The 15,969-nt window shown below is 40.2% G+C and overlaps 1 protein-coding gene across 1 annotated transcript in view; it reads right to left on the bottom strand.

The window, feature by feature from the left end:
• LOC144037306 (CMP-N-acetylneuraminate-beta-galactosamide-alpha-2,3-sialyltransferase 1-like) overlaps nt 1–15,735 on the bottom strand; it is a 42,566-nt gene extending 26,831 nt beyond the window's left edge. Inside the window, exon 1 of the mRNA XM_077548682.1 lies at nt 15,404–15,735. The gene's annotated coding sequence lies outside the window, so the exon portion shown is untranslated. The remainder of the gene's footprint in view (nt 1–15,403) is intronic.
• Between the last annotated feature and the right edge of the window lie 234 nt (nt 15,736–15,969).

Raw genomic sequence — 15,969 nt, 5'->3', positions numbered from 1 at the left:
AGATTAAAGTACAAGGCGGCTCGTCGTTAAAAATTTCCACTACACATGTGGCAGCCGACCAGCTTACAATGTGGAAATAGACTCGGAGGATTTGGCTGACAATTTGGCAGACTGCTTGAAAGGAAACAGTGGCCAAGCACGTCTTGTCCTACAACTGCATCTCGTTGTTTAATTCCCGACAAGCTTTAATTAGGCCGGATCGCGCTTCACTCCGCATAACACCAAATGGTTGCCTTCTCTTCTTTTTGGCAACTCTCTCGCCGTGTCAATCGGGTCGTGTGTGTGTTTGATCGCGTTCCAGATTAACTCTTTGACTGCCAAAAACGTTAAATAACGTTTCGTAAAATCCTATGGAGGTGTGCCAAAGACGTTAAAAGACGTTTTTTTTTAAAACAGGTGAAACTAACCATTTTCTATTGTTGATTACTCAAAAACGGAATAAGGTAGAAACAAACTTTTTTTTTTCTGATGGATGATGAGAGTCCAATCTTGTTTTGGCAGTATGTGTGTTTCCATAGTCCAAACACATAATTTTCTATGGACCTTGAAAGATCAGGCAAAATGCTTAAAATCGGCTGGCACCCACGGCATCCCTTTTCTGAAAACGTCTGGCAGTCAAAGAGTTAACCTCAAAATGAAATGCCGCTCCCTCTGGAGGACCGCCACAGCGTGGTTTGTTTGCTCAAACCGCAACCAACCAGTGAAGTGATTACGGTACCATAGCGGTGTGATACTATTATTTTTAATGATCTCATTAACTTCTTACTTGTTCAATATCCTTCCTCAAATTGAAGGTGTGCCTCAATTATTGCTGCATTATTCGCAGACGACAAAAATAAACAAGCAATTAAGGCGTTCTGATAACATTCACATTGTAATATGGAGGCGTCAGTTCTGACCATCTGACTTTCCTTTCACACACATGGCTAGTGGAGCGACTAACGATTATTTAAATAATTGATTCATTTATTGACGATCAATTGTCCGTCCGTCCGCCTTCTTCCGCTTATCCGGGGTCGGGTCGCGGGGGCAGCAGCTTTAGCAGGGAAGCCCAGACTTCCCTCTCCCCAGCCACTTCAGCCAGCACATCCGACGGGACCCCAAGGCGTTCCCTGGACAGCCGAGAGACATAGTCTCTCCAGCGTGTCCTGGGTCGTCCCCGGGGCCTCCTGCCGGTAGGACATGCCCCGGAACACCTCCCCAGGGAGGCGTCCAGGAGGCATCCGAACCAGATGCCCGAGCCACCTCAACTGGTTCCTCTCAACGTGGAGGAGCAGCGACTCGACGCTGAGTCCCTCTCGGATGACCGAGCTTCTCACCCTATCTCTAAGGGAGAGCCCGGCTACCCTGCGGAGGAAACTCATTTCGGCCGCTTGTATCCGGGATCTTGTTCTTTCGGTCACGACCCACAGCTCGTGACCATAGGTGAGGGTAGGAACGTAGATCGACCGGTAAATCGAGAGCTTTGCCTTTCGGCTCAGCTCCTTCTTCACCACAACGGACCGATACAGCGTCCGCATCACTGCAGACGCTGCACCGATCAATTGGATTACTTCAAACATTTTAAATTCCACTCATTTATTGAAAAATATTACATACTCTAAAATTGGCAGTACAGAAAATGCACAAACATTAATTAATTCATTAATTATGGGACTGCTGAAAGCAGCACATATTACTCTCCATCCTTAGAAAATCCCCAGATTTTTCCGCAAAAATGCGGCCCGTACCGTAGATCGCACCGGGACAAATGAGGTCGGCTCTTATCCTATGGTTATACAGTTTTCAAGGGAACATATGAGTAACATAGCAACTTACCTAAGTGTCCTGATTTGCCCTGGGTCACCACTGGGTCACCAGTAAAATTCCACTCACAAAGCCAAAGAAATGCCAAAGAATGCTATCATGGGTTCATTATGTCATTTGCTGTACTTGCAAAATCAAACAACAAGGAGACTTTGGAAGTTCCAAAGCATGCAAAGAAAGTCAGGGGACTTTTTCTCGCCAATGCGTGTGTGTGTGTGTGTGGGGGATTAAGACGGGAAGTATTAAATCACCTGAACGTCCTCGGGAAGAAGCGTTAGCTCCACCTCGTCTAATCTACACGGCCCTAGTGTTATCTGACCACTGCAGGTTGTTCATGCTGAGAACTCCCACTAGCCAGCGCCGGGCCGGGCCACCTTATGGAGAAACCGTAGCGGAAAACTTTTTCCATCAATATTATCAACCCGAGCCTCGTGCCAAACTCCTCATCTTTAAAGGAAAATGTCGTGCGACCGCGTGGCGGCATTTCATTTGTAGATTTACGTGCACTCAAACAATCAATGTTAATTAAATGAAAGGACAAGCTCTGAGTGCCCATATTATCTTTAAGATTTCATTAAGTGATTGACTTGATCCGAGTAAATGTGCAATTATGATCACGATTAGATTCCTCGTTCACCCCCCCCCCCCCCGCCCCCCTGCAAAGGCGCAAACATGCACCAACAACAGAATTTTGCCTTAACTCATTCACTGCCATTGACGGCTATAGACGTCAAAAATTCATTTGAACTATTTCTAGTAGTTTCACATTTTTTGTCCACTTGAATGAAAACCTAGATTTTTTTTTACTGTACATTTAAACAGATATAAAATTTGTGATTAATCTTGAGTTAACTAGTGAAGTCATGCGATTAATTACAATTAAAAAAAATGTAATCGCCTGATGCCCCTAATAAAAAAAAAAAGAGAATAGGAAAGATTATAAAAAATTAGGGTCGTCAGATGATTATATTTTTTTTATTGTAATTAATCGCATGACTTCAATAGTTAACTCACGATTAATGACAAATTTTATATCCGTTCTAAATGTACAATAAAAAAATTCTAGGTTGTCATGCTCTTGTTAACAAAAGTGTGTGTGTGTGTGTGGGGGGGGGAGTAAAACTAATAGAAATAGTTCAAATGAATTTTTGACGTCAATAGCCGTCAATGGCAGTGAATGAGTTAAAGTCTGCTATCTTAATGCTAACACATAATTGGCAACACAATAGATGGCTAATGAATAGTATCGGTGTCACGGCGGTATAACCCTTTAAGAAAGGGATATTTAAACACAAAGACAGATGAGAACGCAATCTGGATAGATATTCTTTATCCCCTGCGAAGAACGTGTAATATTTCTGTTACTTACTGAGGAGGCGGCTGCATGTAGAGTATACTTTTCGATCTAAGATGGCAAACCGCTACCCGGTTTGGCTGGTGGTTTGGCTCGTTACCACTCCTCAACTGCGTGCAATTTAAAGGGGAAGCTCATTAGACCCATATTAACTCCTCCTCATACACTACCAGTCATTAGACTCCCTTATTTTATCAGGAAAAAAAGTATATTTGTATCAGTTTCGTTTTTGCAGCAATTAGCATTAGAATATAGCCAAGTTTCATCGATATTTACATTTCTGGTGAAAGCGTTGACAAAAAGAGCTTGTTGCAACATGGCCCTGGCTGATCTCTTATACTCTGCTGCCACCTGCTGGCCGTTTTTTTTTTGTAATAACTACCATTGCTTTAAGCCACCTCTTCATGTCAGAAGCTGCGTCAAAGCCTTATGTATGCTCTTGCATTAAAAAACATAAAAAACATTGAAGGGAAAATCACCATGGTTTGATATGTCCTCATGTAACCTCTTATAGAAGGATATGTTGTTGTCCTGAACTGTTGTATGAATCCAGGTGCCCAACAATTTGTAAATAAAGGGCGGAATCAGCCTGGGAGTGAATGCCTTGTTTATACTACAGTCTTGGACAGCCCGGTTTCTCACGCTCACAACTTTTTGTTCAAGAATAAAAGACGGAGCGGCACACGGTCCGGGCACAGTCAGCTGTGGAAGACGTACGATTGCCCAGCCGCTTTGCAGCTCGTTCTACCCGGACCGTGGGCTCCCCGGTCTAGTGTCAAGGTAAGCGCTGATGATGATCATATTATGCTGCTTAACGTTGTAGTGCATTGGTTACTCTTTACGAGGAATAAAAGGCACCATTATTTTAGCAAAGTGAGGTGTGTTGATTGCTGTTTGCGGGGAACAAAAGGTACAATTATTCTAGCACAGCACAGGTGTTGATTACTGTTTGCGGGGAATAAAATGTACGATTATTCTAGCACAGTCCAAGTGTAGATCGCTGTTTACGGGGAATAAAAGGCACGATATTCTAGCACAGTCCAAGTGTAGATTGCTGTTTACGGGGAATAAAAGGCACAATTATTCTAGCACAGTAAATCAGTCTCTGTGTATTCATTGTTACCACCGATCACTCACGATCCTGCGTAAAAATATAAAGGTGAAGTAGTGTTTTCCACAAAACAAACATGAAAATACATTTTTGGGAGTGAAGGACAAAGTATTAAAGAAATGTGTTTACACGTTTTTGGGTTTGAATGAGTTAAAAAAAAAAAACGACATAACTCGGCCTTGGCATTGAATGTTTTCATTCTAATGACTTCTTAAGTCGTTCTTGGCATTTAATGAGTTACCATTAAACATTATTTTATTTACTTACATAGCTACATGGGGTCTGGCAGCCACAAAAAAATAAATAAAAATACTGGTATTATAATATTACAAGACCATCGTAGCCTCCAAATTTAAAATTATATTTCAAAAACCAATGAAGTCATTCAAAATCCAATATTTTTTTCCAGTCAGAAAGCCACAACAGATGAAGGAAAGATCCGCAGTAGGTCCCCTGATCTAGCACTTGATATATCAGCGCCAACATCATAACGGCAAGCCAACCTCCATCAAACAGGCGGCACTATATTAAACCGCCGCACTCGGGAACAAGTGCGAAAAGCTGCTGATTTGAATTTGCTGAGAGTGACGTTAAAGGTTGGCCCACGGTGAGATGAGTGGCCGGTGGAGAGAAAGCAAAAAACTCAATAATGGCGCTATTATCCTTTAAGCTGATTACGAGCCTCGTGTCAAAGTGCCGAGTCTAATCTGACAAGGAGACCGTATGTGTGTGCGTGCGACAAAGATACAGGTGGGGGAGTCCAAGAGTGGAAGAACTTTTTCTCATCCCTTGTGGCAGCTGCTTTGATTAAGCGAAGGTGAGGGCTCTGTCTGTTTCACTGCAACCCGCTCGCCGCTTCGTCTTTGATAGCGACACGCGCCGCGCAAGCCTCGCTGGCAAAACGAAGCGTTTGATCAGCCCAAATGGAAGCGACACACTCTTGAAGGGCCCCCGTCGCCCGCTTGTGCCAAATGAGAGGAAGCCGGCCCCGCTGCGAGGCACTCGCGGGAGGCGCCGACGTGAGGCGGGAATCAAAAGGACGGGAGGACCGCCTCCCCCCTGCACCTGCTCAGCGTCCGAAAAACTGAACGTCAAAGCCCAGTGAAATGGACCGAACCAGTTTGGCTTCGACCCGGAAGCATCAGATGGCAACAGGGATGCGCCGATACAACTTTTTCCATTACATCTTACAGTTATGATGGAAATGTTTTTTTCAAACCGTGGGCAGTATTTTATTTTGAAATGGCTTGGTCAGAACCGACAAAAAGCCAAAAAATGGTCACAATAACGCCTAGGGGTTAAGAACTTGTCAATATTGGCATTTTAATTTAAAAATTAGGGGTGTAAGTTAGGGGTGTAATTCTAAATCAATTAATCAATTAATCTCATGATTAATCGCAAATTTAATATCTGTTCTAAATGTACAATCAAATGCACAAGAAATCATATTTAAGTGGATTTTTTTTAAACTAATAGAAATATGGCTGCATCTTTTAGTCATTGAATGACCAAATTAATGATTTCATTGCACCAACTAAAGAAGGTTTTTTTTTTTTTTTTAACCAAGCATCCAAAAAAAGGTTTATTATAAGTAAAGTTCAAGGTTGAATCTAAGTAACTTGTCATGAAACATCTATCATCCTAGTACATTATTATGACAAGTGAGCAAAAAACTATTGATTGTGAAGAAGTAGATCGAAAGGGGCTGATGTAGTTGAGGTCAGGGGTCAGATTTGGCATTCATTTATCATGTCACAATTTCCATGTCATCTTGTCCTTTTCATTGCTTACCCAAAACATATTGATCTTTTAACAAACAGTTCCAAGGGGGCGGAGCTAGTCGTCAGCAGGATTCAAGTCCGAGACAATCCTATTCATTTGGATTTTCAGTATCAGATCCTCGTGTTCATCATGTAAGCGCCTAACGCCGAGGATGCCGGAGTCTTCCCACTTGCGAGGATGTGAACACCTCATTTGCATATTCACAAGGTTTGCGGGCTGTGCGGTCGCAAGCGGCAGGGCCGACGCCACTTTACCCTAAAAATAACCGCCATCCGGTTAATTATGCAAAAAAATGCACTGCAAAAAAAAAAAAAAGTGATGAGGAAAGAAGCATCTCGGGGTCGAAGCTCTGTGAAAATGGAAATTGGCAGGATTTTTATTATTTCTTTTAGCTTTTTAATTTCATGCAAACTGGGCGCATTGAGTTAAAAAAAAATTGTATGAGGGGCTGTCAGGTACATACAGCTCACCTTTTTACACACCTTTTTTCCCTGCTCTTGAACATATCCATATGAAAATGGCGGTAGAAGGGTAAAAAAAAAAAATAATAAATCCAGTGTGATTAATAGCTTTTTCCATTTTAGCGCTGAAAGCAATAAAAAAGCTGGAAATGAGAGAGCACCTGCGGACGTGTGATACGCACGCCGGCTGTAGCCAAAGCCTGGTGTACTTGCGCTGCTGATTACAGAATTAGCAAAGACAGCAATTATTCACAATCGGGCGCAGGAAAACGAGCGGCATATGTGTGCCGTTATGGATTCCATTTACGGTACATGCTGAGGGGGGAATCTCCTCGAGAGCAAACATTGTTCAGTTGAGCAAACTTTTATTCTCATAATAGATATTGAACAAAATTGAAGCAAGTATTGCTAGTTGTAGCTTGACGCGGTCAAATTCTTCAGATGGTGACAATAGCAATTATCGATGGGCGAGCACGATACTACACCCTTATTTTACGCTTATCGAGTACTCGTGGATTCTGCCGATACCATCCAATGATACTTAACTCTTTGACTGCCAGACGTTTTCAGAAAAGGGATGTCGCCAGTGCCAGCCGATTTAAGCATTTTGACTGATCTTTCAAGGTCCACAGAAAATTATGTGTTTGGACTATGGAAACACACATACTATCAAATTAAAGATTGGACTCTCATCTTTCAACAGAATAAAAAGTTTGTTTCTACCTTATTCCGTTTCTGAGTAATCAACAATAGAAAATGGTTAGTTTCGCCTCTGTTTTGAAACAAACGTCTTTTAGCGTCTTTGGCACTCCTCCATAGGATTTTACTAAACGTTATTTAACGTTTTTGGCAGTCAAAGAGTTAAAGGATCTTTGTGCAGTTTGTCACTTTTTTTTTTTTCCTCACGACTGCCACCTCTGGCCCAAAGCGTAACTGCAGCATCCGTGTCAGGCTCGTTCATGGTGCGCGTGCGAGTATGTGCACGATCTTAAAGCGACAGCCGCAGCTGACAAACAAAGTCATGACTTCAAATGAGGTAAGACAAACCTGCACACTCTACTAATAATATAAAGGGAAGATAAAAGCTGTCAGGGCTTTTCGTACTCATCTGGGCATTGGTGGAGAATGCATGATGTCGAAAAAGCTTTAATATTACCTTTTTAAACTGCACAATGCACCTTTAAGAAAAAAAACGATAGTTTTATGCATGACATTGGCAAATTATCATCGAAGTTGTGTTACATGTAATTGTATATATCAAACATACTGGAGGTATCAGTACTGGTATTGGGCTGAAAAAAAAGTCATAAAATGTCATATAGTACGTTAACACTTTTTTCATTTTTCATTACACAGCAAATAGCAGTTTAGCAAATAGTACACAACTCTTAAAACAATTACTGTCAAGTTAACCAGAAAACGAAGAGTGTTACTTACAAGTGAAGTAATTAAAACTGCCAAATAATAATCAAAATAAAATAAGAATTAAAGCAGTGTTTTGAATTAATGTCTGTTAGCATAATGCTCTCATGTTATGAAAAAGCCATACATGGGCTAACGAATAGCATTACTGTTGCGGTGTAATCATTTGGACACAAATATTCGCTCAGACCCGACAAAACAAAACTGCACCTTTTATTGTGGGCAGTCTAAGGCACACCTGCGCACTAATCAGCATCTTAATATGGCACACCTGTGAGGTGGGATGGATTATCTCGGCAAAGGAGAAGTGCTCACTATCACAGATTAAGTAAGCAAAAACTAAAGTGTTGCATTAAAATTGTTGTCAAATATACTTGTATGTGACTTAACCTGCTGCCCCCTTGTGGCTAAGAAGCGCATAACAGAAGGAGCAGCACAATATCCACTGATATGAAGCAAAAATTCCACAATCGCGCAAAAATACGATCTCCCATTTTCACACCAGTGTCAGGTGAGACCAACTGGCATATTTACATTTCTGCCACTTATTAAAATCTCCAGAGTGAAACGATTCAATTTCCACTCCAAGATGAGTCCATTTCATCATCAAAACAGGCTGTTTTCCCAAAATATGTTAATGAGCTGCAATTAAACTCTGGTAGCGGCGAAGCCTTAGAGGAACTAATGATTTTGTCAGTAATTACAGCAGCAATATGCCCATTTATTAAGATTATCCCGTGTAACGCCGTCAAGCGTTATTCCTCGTCGCCTTAGTTTCCGTTCATTTTCTCTCACAGCTGTACAACTCCGGCAGGCTCTGCCCCGAGGCGCCAACACGCCATGCTTGCAAAGCCTTTCACCAAGTCTGTCGCAAATTCGCATCATGAAAAGGGAACAAAAAAAAAGCATGACGCATTTGGAAATTAGTGTGAACTTGCTGGTGGAGCGAAACACAATAAGCCTTTTTTTTTGTGACTGTGTGCTGTAATACCACAAAAGACTGTTGTCAGGGTTACGGCGCACATTTTGATGGGCCCCCGTTGTGGATTTATACTCACTGAGCACATCGTTACGTACACCTGAACAATTTAATCACGTCGTATTTCCTCAATACTGTAGTGGTGTTTATCTTCTTCAGGGCATTTATTTGAGAGGAGGTCTTTAGCCGTACAATTCATTTTTGTATTAATACCTACCAAGATTTGAAAGTAGCACTAAGAAACTTTTTATAACTCCACTGATGAAACATCGACTTAAAACTAGTTGAATGTTACTTTTGCCATGGTCTGAGGAGGTCTGTATCATTTTGACTGGCCCTAAACAACTTTGAGGAGGATGGTAGGAACGCTGCAAGTCAATTTGACTGGTGCGAGCTCAAAAACGATGGAACGCGCTTGTCCTCATGGGAAATGTGGTCTTCCTTCTGGCATAACATTCATAAACTGAAAGTTGCTTAGTGTTGTTTTAAAGGGGAAGTAACCCCCCTCACACGTACACTTTTTTTTTTTTTTGGTGACAATAATATGTTCTATGCAGCCCCACTAGTCTAAAGATGGCATTTTGGTTGATATTGTGTTAAGTTAAGCAGCAATATTCAGCCGTTTTTTTAAACTATCTTATTTATTTTTTATTTTATTTTATTATTATTTTTTTATTTTTTATTTTTTTTATTTTTCAGGAAAGCTCAGTATTGTTCATTCGATTTGACATCATCATTGCTCTCCTTTTTTAATTTTTTTATTAAAAAAAAAAAAAATAGAAATAATAATAATAATAAAATAAAAAATATATATATATATATGTGGGTGAGTATGTGTATGTGCGTGTGTGTGCGAGCGTGTGTGTATTCATCAGTTCACTTAAAGCCTATTAAAAAAAAATCCCATACTAATAATATAATATAATAATAAATTGCCAAATGCAGAAACATCAATGTAAGTTATCACGATGAATTAGGATGAATTAGGTTAAAAAATTCTATATACGTAGACCATGTTTCTATAAATTTTGATATTTGGTTTTTATTTGAGGCAGATATTTAAAAAATTATTATTTTTTTAACTAGCTTAGAGGGCGGCCATTTTGCGGTCAACTGATAATGACATCATCTGTTTTCTGAAGCTGAGCTGTGATTGGTCGTTGTTGATGTCATCTTCAGTCGACAGAAATTGGCAAAATCCCCTAAGATGGATAAAAATGGCTGGATTTTTCTTCATAACTCATATTCCACAAATGTACAAGTAATATTACTTAGAATGTCATGTTTAGACTAGTGAGGTCACAAAGAACATATTGTCAAGAGATGTTTAAGGTTGACTTCCACCTTAATAGTTTTATCTCCCAACAAGAACTTCACCATACTGTATTAACAACCTGGCTCGTTATTTTGTGGCTGTTTTCCCGCAATGGCCTCCAATATTCAGTTTTTACTTTGTCCAGTTTGGCAAACTTAGGGCACACTTTGATGTGCATCCCCCTCTTTTTTTTTGTACCTTTTACTTTGTTGTTGCTGGGAGCGCCTGGCCACGGGTAAAAGGCTTGGCCAGGTGCTTTGCAGCTTAGCCTGCCAATTATCCCGGCGACCAGACGGAGGCTGCCTACAGTGGAGCTGCCAGGCCTGACCATTAGTTTCGTCCTTCAAACAATACAGCACATAGGAAGTCTGTCAAGCTGTCTTGAAGAGTGACACCTTATGTATTGTGGAAGGAAGCCAGGGGGAAGTCAAAACTTTAGCGTGCAACTAGCTTGCCGCATTTAAAGCAAATGTGAGCAGCTGCTTTCATAGGCCACAATTGATTTTTATCTGTGACCACGTCCACAGCAGCGCTCTCTCAGATCCACCAGCCTGTGCGCATCTGTGCAAATACCAGCACCGGGTCTAACCGGCCTCGTTGCAGGATTTACGTTGTTCGTGAAATTGGAGCACTTTGTGTTTATGTAACGAGACAAAACTTTTAGGCACATGCAGCAATTCGCCATCTGTATATTTGTCACATTGCCAAACATTTTTTAGATGAAATGTATTTATTTGTCACACACACACACACACATATATATATATATATATATATATATATATATATATATATATATATATATATATATATATATATATATATATATATATATATATATATATATATATATGCGGCCTAATAAATTTTTAAACATCAATTTTTTATGGGAATATTCAATAAAACATCTTACTTAGGGTTAGGATTTACACATTAAGCATGGAAGAATGCTATATTAATGGAACATTAACTCTTTGACTGCCAGACGTTTTCAGAAAAGGGATACCGTGGGTGCCAGCCGATTTAAGCATTTTGACTGATCTTTCAAGATCCACAAAAAATTATGTGTTTGGACTATGGAAACACACATACTACTGATGAAAGATTGGACTCTCATCTTTCATCAGAAAAAAAAAGTTTGTTTCTACCTTATTCCGTTTTTCAGTAATCAACAACAGAAAATGGTTAGTTTCACCTCTGTTTTGAAACAAACGTCTTTTAACGTCTTTGGCACTCCTCCATAGGATTTTACTAAACGTTATTTAACGTTTTTAGCAGTCAAAGAGTTAAGCCTTAATATTTTTATTTCAGTGCTGTTCAAACATGAAACTTCAACCCGTTTGTTAAATGCAGTGGCTCAGTTATAAGCTTGAATTTTCAGATAAATAATTACATTTTCATACAAATCTCACAGTGGACATGTATAAGTTTACTGATGAGTATTTTCTAACCTTGAATAAAAAAATTAAAAAAATCGCAATAATCAATTGATAGATTTGCATTGGGATTAATCGGTATCGAAACGAATCGTGGCCTTTGAATCGTGATAAGAATCGAATCGCCAGGTACTAGACAATTCACGCCCCTAATATATATATATATATATATGGTTTGTATGGTCGATATATTGCGTATTTTCAACATATCCCTCATGATAAATGGGATTTCACTGTAATTTGGTCACTTGCATGTAGCTAAAAATGGCAAAAATCAACATTTCAATTACACCTCCAAATAAATGATCCAGTGCAGTTGTAGCCACCGCAAAGTACAAACACAAAACTAAGCATCTAAAACTGCAGCCAAGGTGATCTATGACTCGATCTCAGCCATCACAGACTGCTTTAAATATCCATCTGAAGGCACCTGCCAATGTGCATTAACCATCAACGCAAAAACAAAATTGCAGGAGGCTCCTAAGTGCACTTCTATCTGCAGGACGGCTGTTAGCGCGCCACCTTTAAATCCTCGTCTGGGAACCATTTACGAGGAATCCGGGGCGAAGAGCGCGCATGTTATCCAAATAGTACATTGTGGTGTATTCACTGCATGCGTCCTCTAGCATATAAATCCATGCATAAAAAAAAAAAAAAAAAAAAAAGAATGTTGCTGAGGTGTCATCTGGATAACAGCCAGAACAGTTAAGTGGAAACAGAGGGCGAATCAGCAAAGCCTGGGAGAATACAGGAGAGGAAAAACACAACAGAGCTGTGAAGGCAATCTATTTGGCGCACATCCCTGGTGGCCTGAAAGCGACGCCGGCCAAACTTTGACACGCAACAACCTGGGAACGGATGTGTACCTTTTTGCGCTCTGGAAAAGCTACAGTCACTTTGGAGTCCAATAATTAGCCCTACGGGAGCAAAATGAATCCCTCCTCCATTTCTATTTCCGACACACAAAAATAAAAAAAAACATTTCCCCTTACTTGCAGTTAAAGAAAAAATAATCTCTTTCCAAATGAGAATTCATAGTCTGTCAAGTGTGTGCCAAAGCAACAGGTGGCACCCTAACTGCCGACTATAACAAGCATTCTGGTCAGCCCGATGCATTTGCCGCTCCTCGGAAGGCCTCCACCAAGGCAGGACTGTAAATAAATTGGGAGTTTTTGCTCATCTGCTATCAAGATACTTTGTAATTCATTAACAGTATTGTAATATGGTCATTCTGAAACGTCTAACACAAAGTACCACCTATTAGTACCATCATCATGATAGATAACAAAATACAGTAGGTCCAAATTAATCAAAAATGAGACTGCGGGTCTATTCATTTAAAAAAAAACACTTTTTAACAAATTCATTGCCAGGGACGTCATTTTCAGTCATTTTCAAATGGGCAGGCGTGGAAGAGGGTCTGGCGTTTCAAATCTGTAAATATCAATCTGTGATAGTGAGTGGAGTGTTTTGGATTCGAGATCAATGAGTGACATTCAACTTAATACCAAACCAACCAAAATATTGAACAAGGTTAGGGTACCTCACGCTTAAAATAGTGCATATATGGATGGCACTTCGTTTATATATACATTATATATATATATATATATAACCCGTATATGGCGAATGCCATGTAAAAAGTATTGTGCCCCGTGGTACATCTTTCCAAAAAATTATTTTTTAACTCTTTGACTGCCAGACGTTTTCAGAAAAGGGATGCCGTGGGTGCCAGCCGATTTTAAGCATTTTGACTGATCTTTCAAGGTCCATAGAAAATTATGTGTTTGGACTATGGAAACACACATACTACCAAAAAAAGATTGGACTCTCATCTTTCATCAGAAAAAAAAAGTTTGTTTCTACCTTATTCCGTTTTTCAGTAATCCACAATAGAAAATGGTTAGTTTCACCTCTGTTTTGAAACAAACGTCTTTTAACGTCTTTGGCACTCCTCCATAGGATTTTACTAAACGTTATTTAACGTTTTTGGCAGTCAAAGAGTTAAGAGCTTCGATAACATTGCAAAACGGTAAAAATTGAGTTGCGCAAATATCTATAGGAAAAGTTCAGATTCACAGAAGAGCAGACATTTTCAAAAAAAAAAAAAAAGCACGTTGTCTGCCAACGCGGCCTTGGACAACTCGCACACGATCACCACCTGGGGGAGTGCACTCCCAGCCCTTACACTCTCGGTACTTGACCTTGCTCTTAAAAAAAAAAAAAAACAGTCCAGTATCTGCTTGAATTGCTGAGATTCTTTTGTCGGGAGGTGAATACCAGAAGGGGAAAATCATTTGAAATGATAGCCCCGCCCACATGGTAGAGATGCGAATAAAATGCTGGATCATGGGATTAACTTTCCCAAACTTTGATGATGGCGGAGGAAAGCTGCACTTTCGTCCGACTTTTCTACATCTCATTACCCTTATAAGCTAGCACTGACAACCCCCCCGTCCCCCCCCACCCCCCAACACACACACCTTAAATGATTGCTAATCAGCTGCATGTCTGAGTGACAAGGTTCCAAATAGCTCTTTTTTTTGACAGCTTCAACTTATAATTGCTTCCCTTGTTCATAATTGCAACCGGGCACCCCCCCCCCCCCGCGCCCCCCACCTTACCCCGCACATATCACCCCCTCCTCATGAAAGACAGCATTGCAGTCTCCCAAGGTCACTGTAGCTAATGTATTCCGGCTTGCTTATTATTTATAAGAGTGAGGTAGATTTGGAGGAGGGTGGCGTTGGTGGTGGGAGGTTGGGCGAGGTGGCGTGTGTGTGTGTGTGTGTGTGGGGGGGGGGGGGGGGGTACTTTGGGGAAATGGAGCAGCATTCTATGGACACCTTCATTAGTGAAATGAGGTGACATCTGCTACACAATGCAGGCATGGGATGTCAACACTCTTGCACCTGGACTTTGCAATGCTAATAGACAAGAAAGTCACGATTTGCACATATATATATATATATATATATATATATATATATAGTGAGGAATAAGCGGTTAAGAAAATGGATGGATATATATATATATATATTTATATTAAAATAGATACAAGAATAGGCTTCATAGTGAATGGATGGCCAATTGGCCAGTAGTTTTCTTTGTGCTATATAGAGTATTAAATAAAAATAAAATACATTAATATAAAATAAAATATTTGAAAAAAAGTTAAAACAGTAAAACAAAAATACATAATAAATGTTGTGATGTTTTTTTTTTTTACTCACTAAAATTGCAGATTTATGTTTTTGTTAGACATTAACCATATATTGTATATGCAAAAATAGAGCCACACTACTAAATAATTATTTTTTTTTTTTTAAAGCATGTAAGTATCTCAAACTTTGTTCTTTTGTGGCTAAAGTAGTAATATGTAGAGCATGCAACAGTTGCTTGAACACACGTTTTTTTTTTTTTTGGGCTGCTGCAGCAATGCATGAGCCAACAAAGGCAAAATCTAAAGCCCAGATGTTCGCCATAAAGACGACTTTTCCAACGTGCGAATGCCTTTGCAGCATGTGCACTTTCAATCAAAGCGCATGTTGTGCCTATGTAGTTTGAAATCAAAAAGTATGCATGCAAGAGTAGCGCGAATGATGAAAAGTTGCAAGCTTACTCACTTTTTTTTTTTAACATACCCTCATGTTAAGACACCATGAGATTACACGCGTAAAATTAGACTGTACGTGCTTGAGCGGAAAAAATAACGCTGTTCTTGGACATGTACTCACTTTTAAATGGAGCCCCGGAGGCTTCTGGCATGTGTGGTCCCGTTATTCCAGCGCGGCAGCTCGCGGGTCCGATCCGAGCAGAAGCAAGCTGAGAGGAAGATTGCAGCTCGGAGTTGGAGGAGAAAAGCACGCCGCGCAACTGGCTCCCTCCCTCCTCCCTTGCTTCCTTCCGTCCTTGCTCGCTCGCTCGCTGCGCACAAAGAGCAGGTTGGTCCTCCTGACACCAACGACGTGTCCACGCGTTCCGGAGGAGGAAGAGGAGGAGATGAGGAGGATGCATGCGTCGCCTTCAGGCAATGAGAGGCATGAGGCTTACACGCCCCTCAGCATCCTCGCGCATACATGGAGTGAATCTCTCAAGAAAAAAGTCAGTTAATGCAACCACAGACAAATCAAAGGAATTATTACAGCAATATTATACAACAAAAACTCTCTTAACTCATTCACTGCCATTGACGGTTATAGACGTCAAATATTCATTTTAAATATTTCTATTAGTTTGACATTTTTTTCCACACTTTTGTTAACAAGAGTATGAAAACCTAGATTTTTTTAATTGTACATTT

This window comes from Vanacampus margaritifer, chromosome 17 (assembly GCF_051991255.1).
Source record: "Vanacampus margaritifer isolate UIUO_Vmar chromosome 17, RoL_Vmar_1.0, whole genome shotgun sequence".
In the NCBI taxonomy this organism is placed as follows: Eukaryota; Metazoa; Chordata; class Actinopteri; order Syngnathiformes; family Syngnathidae; genus Vanacampus; species Vanacampus margaritifer.
This window is presented reverse-complemented; position numbering and strand designations above follow the sequence as displayed.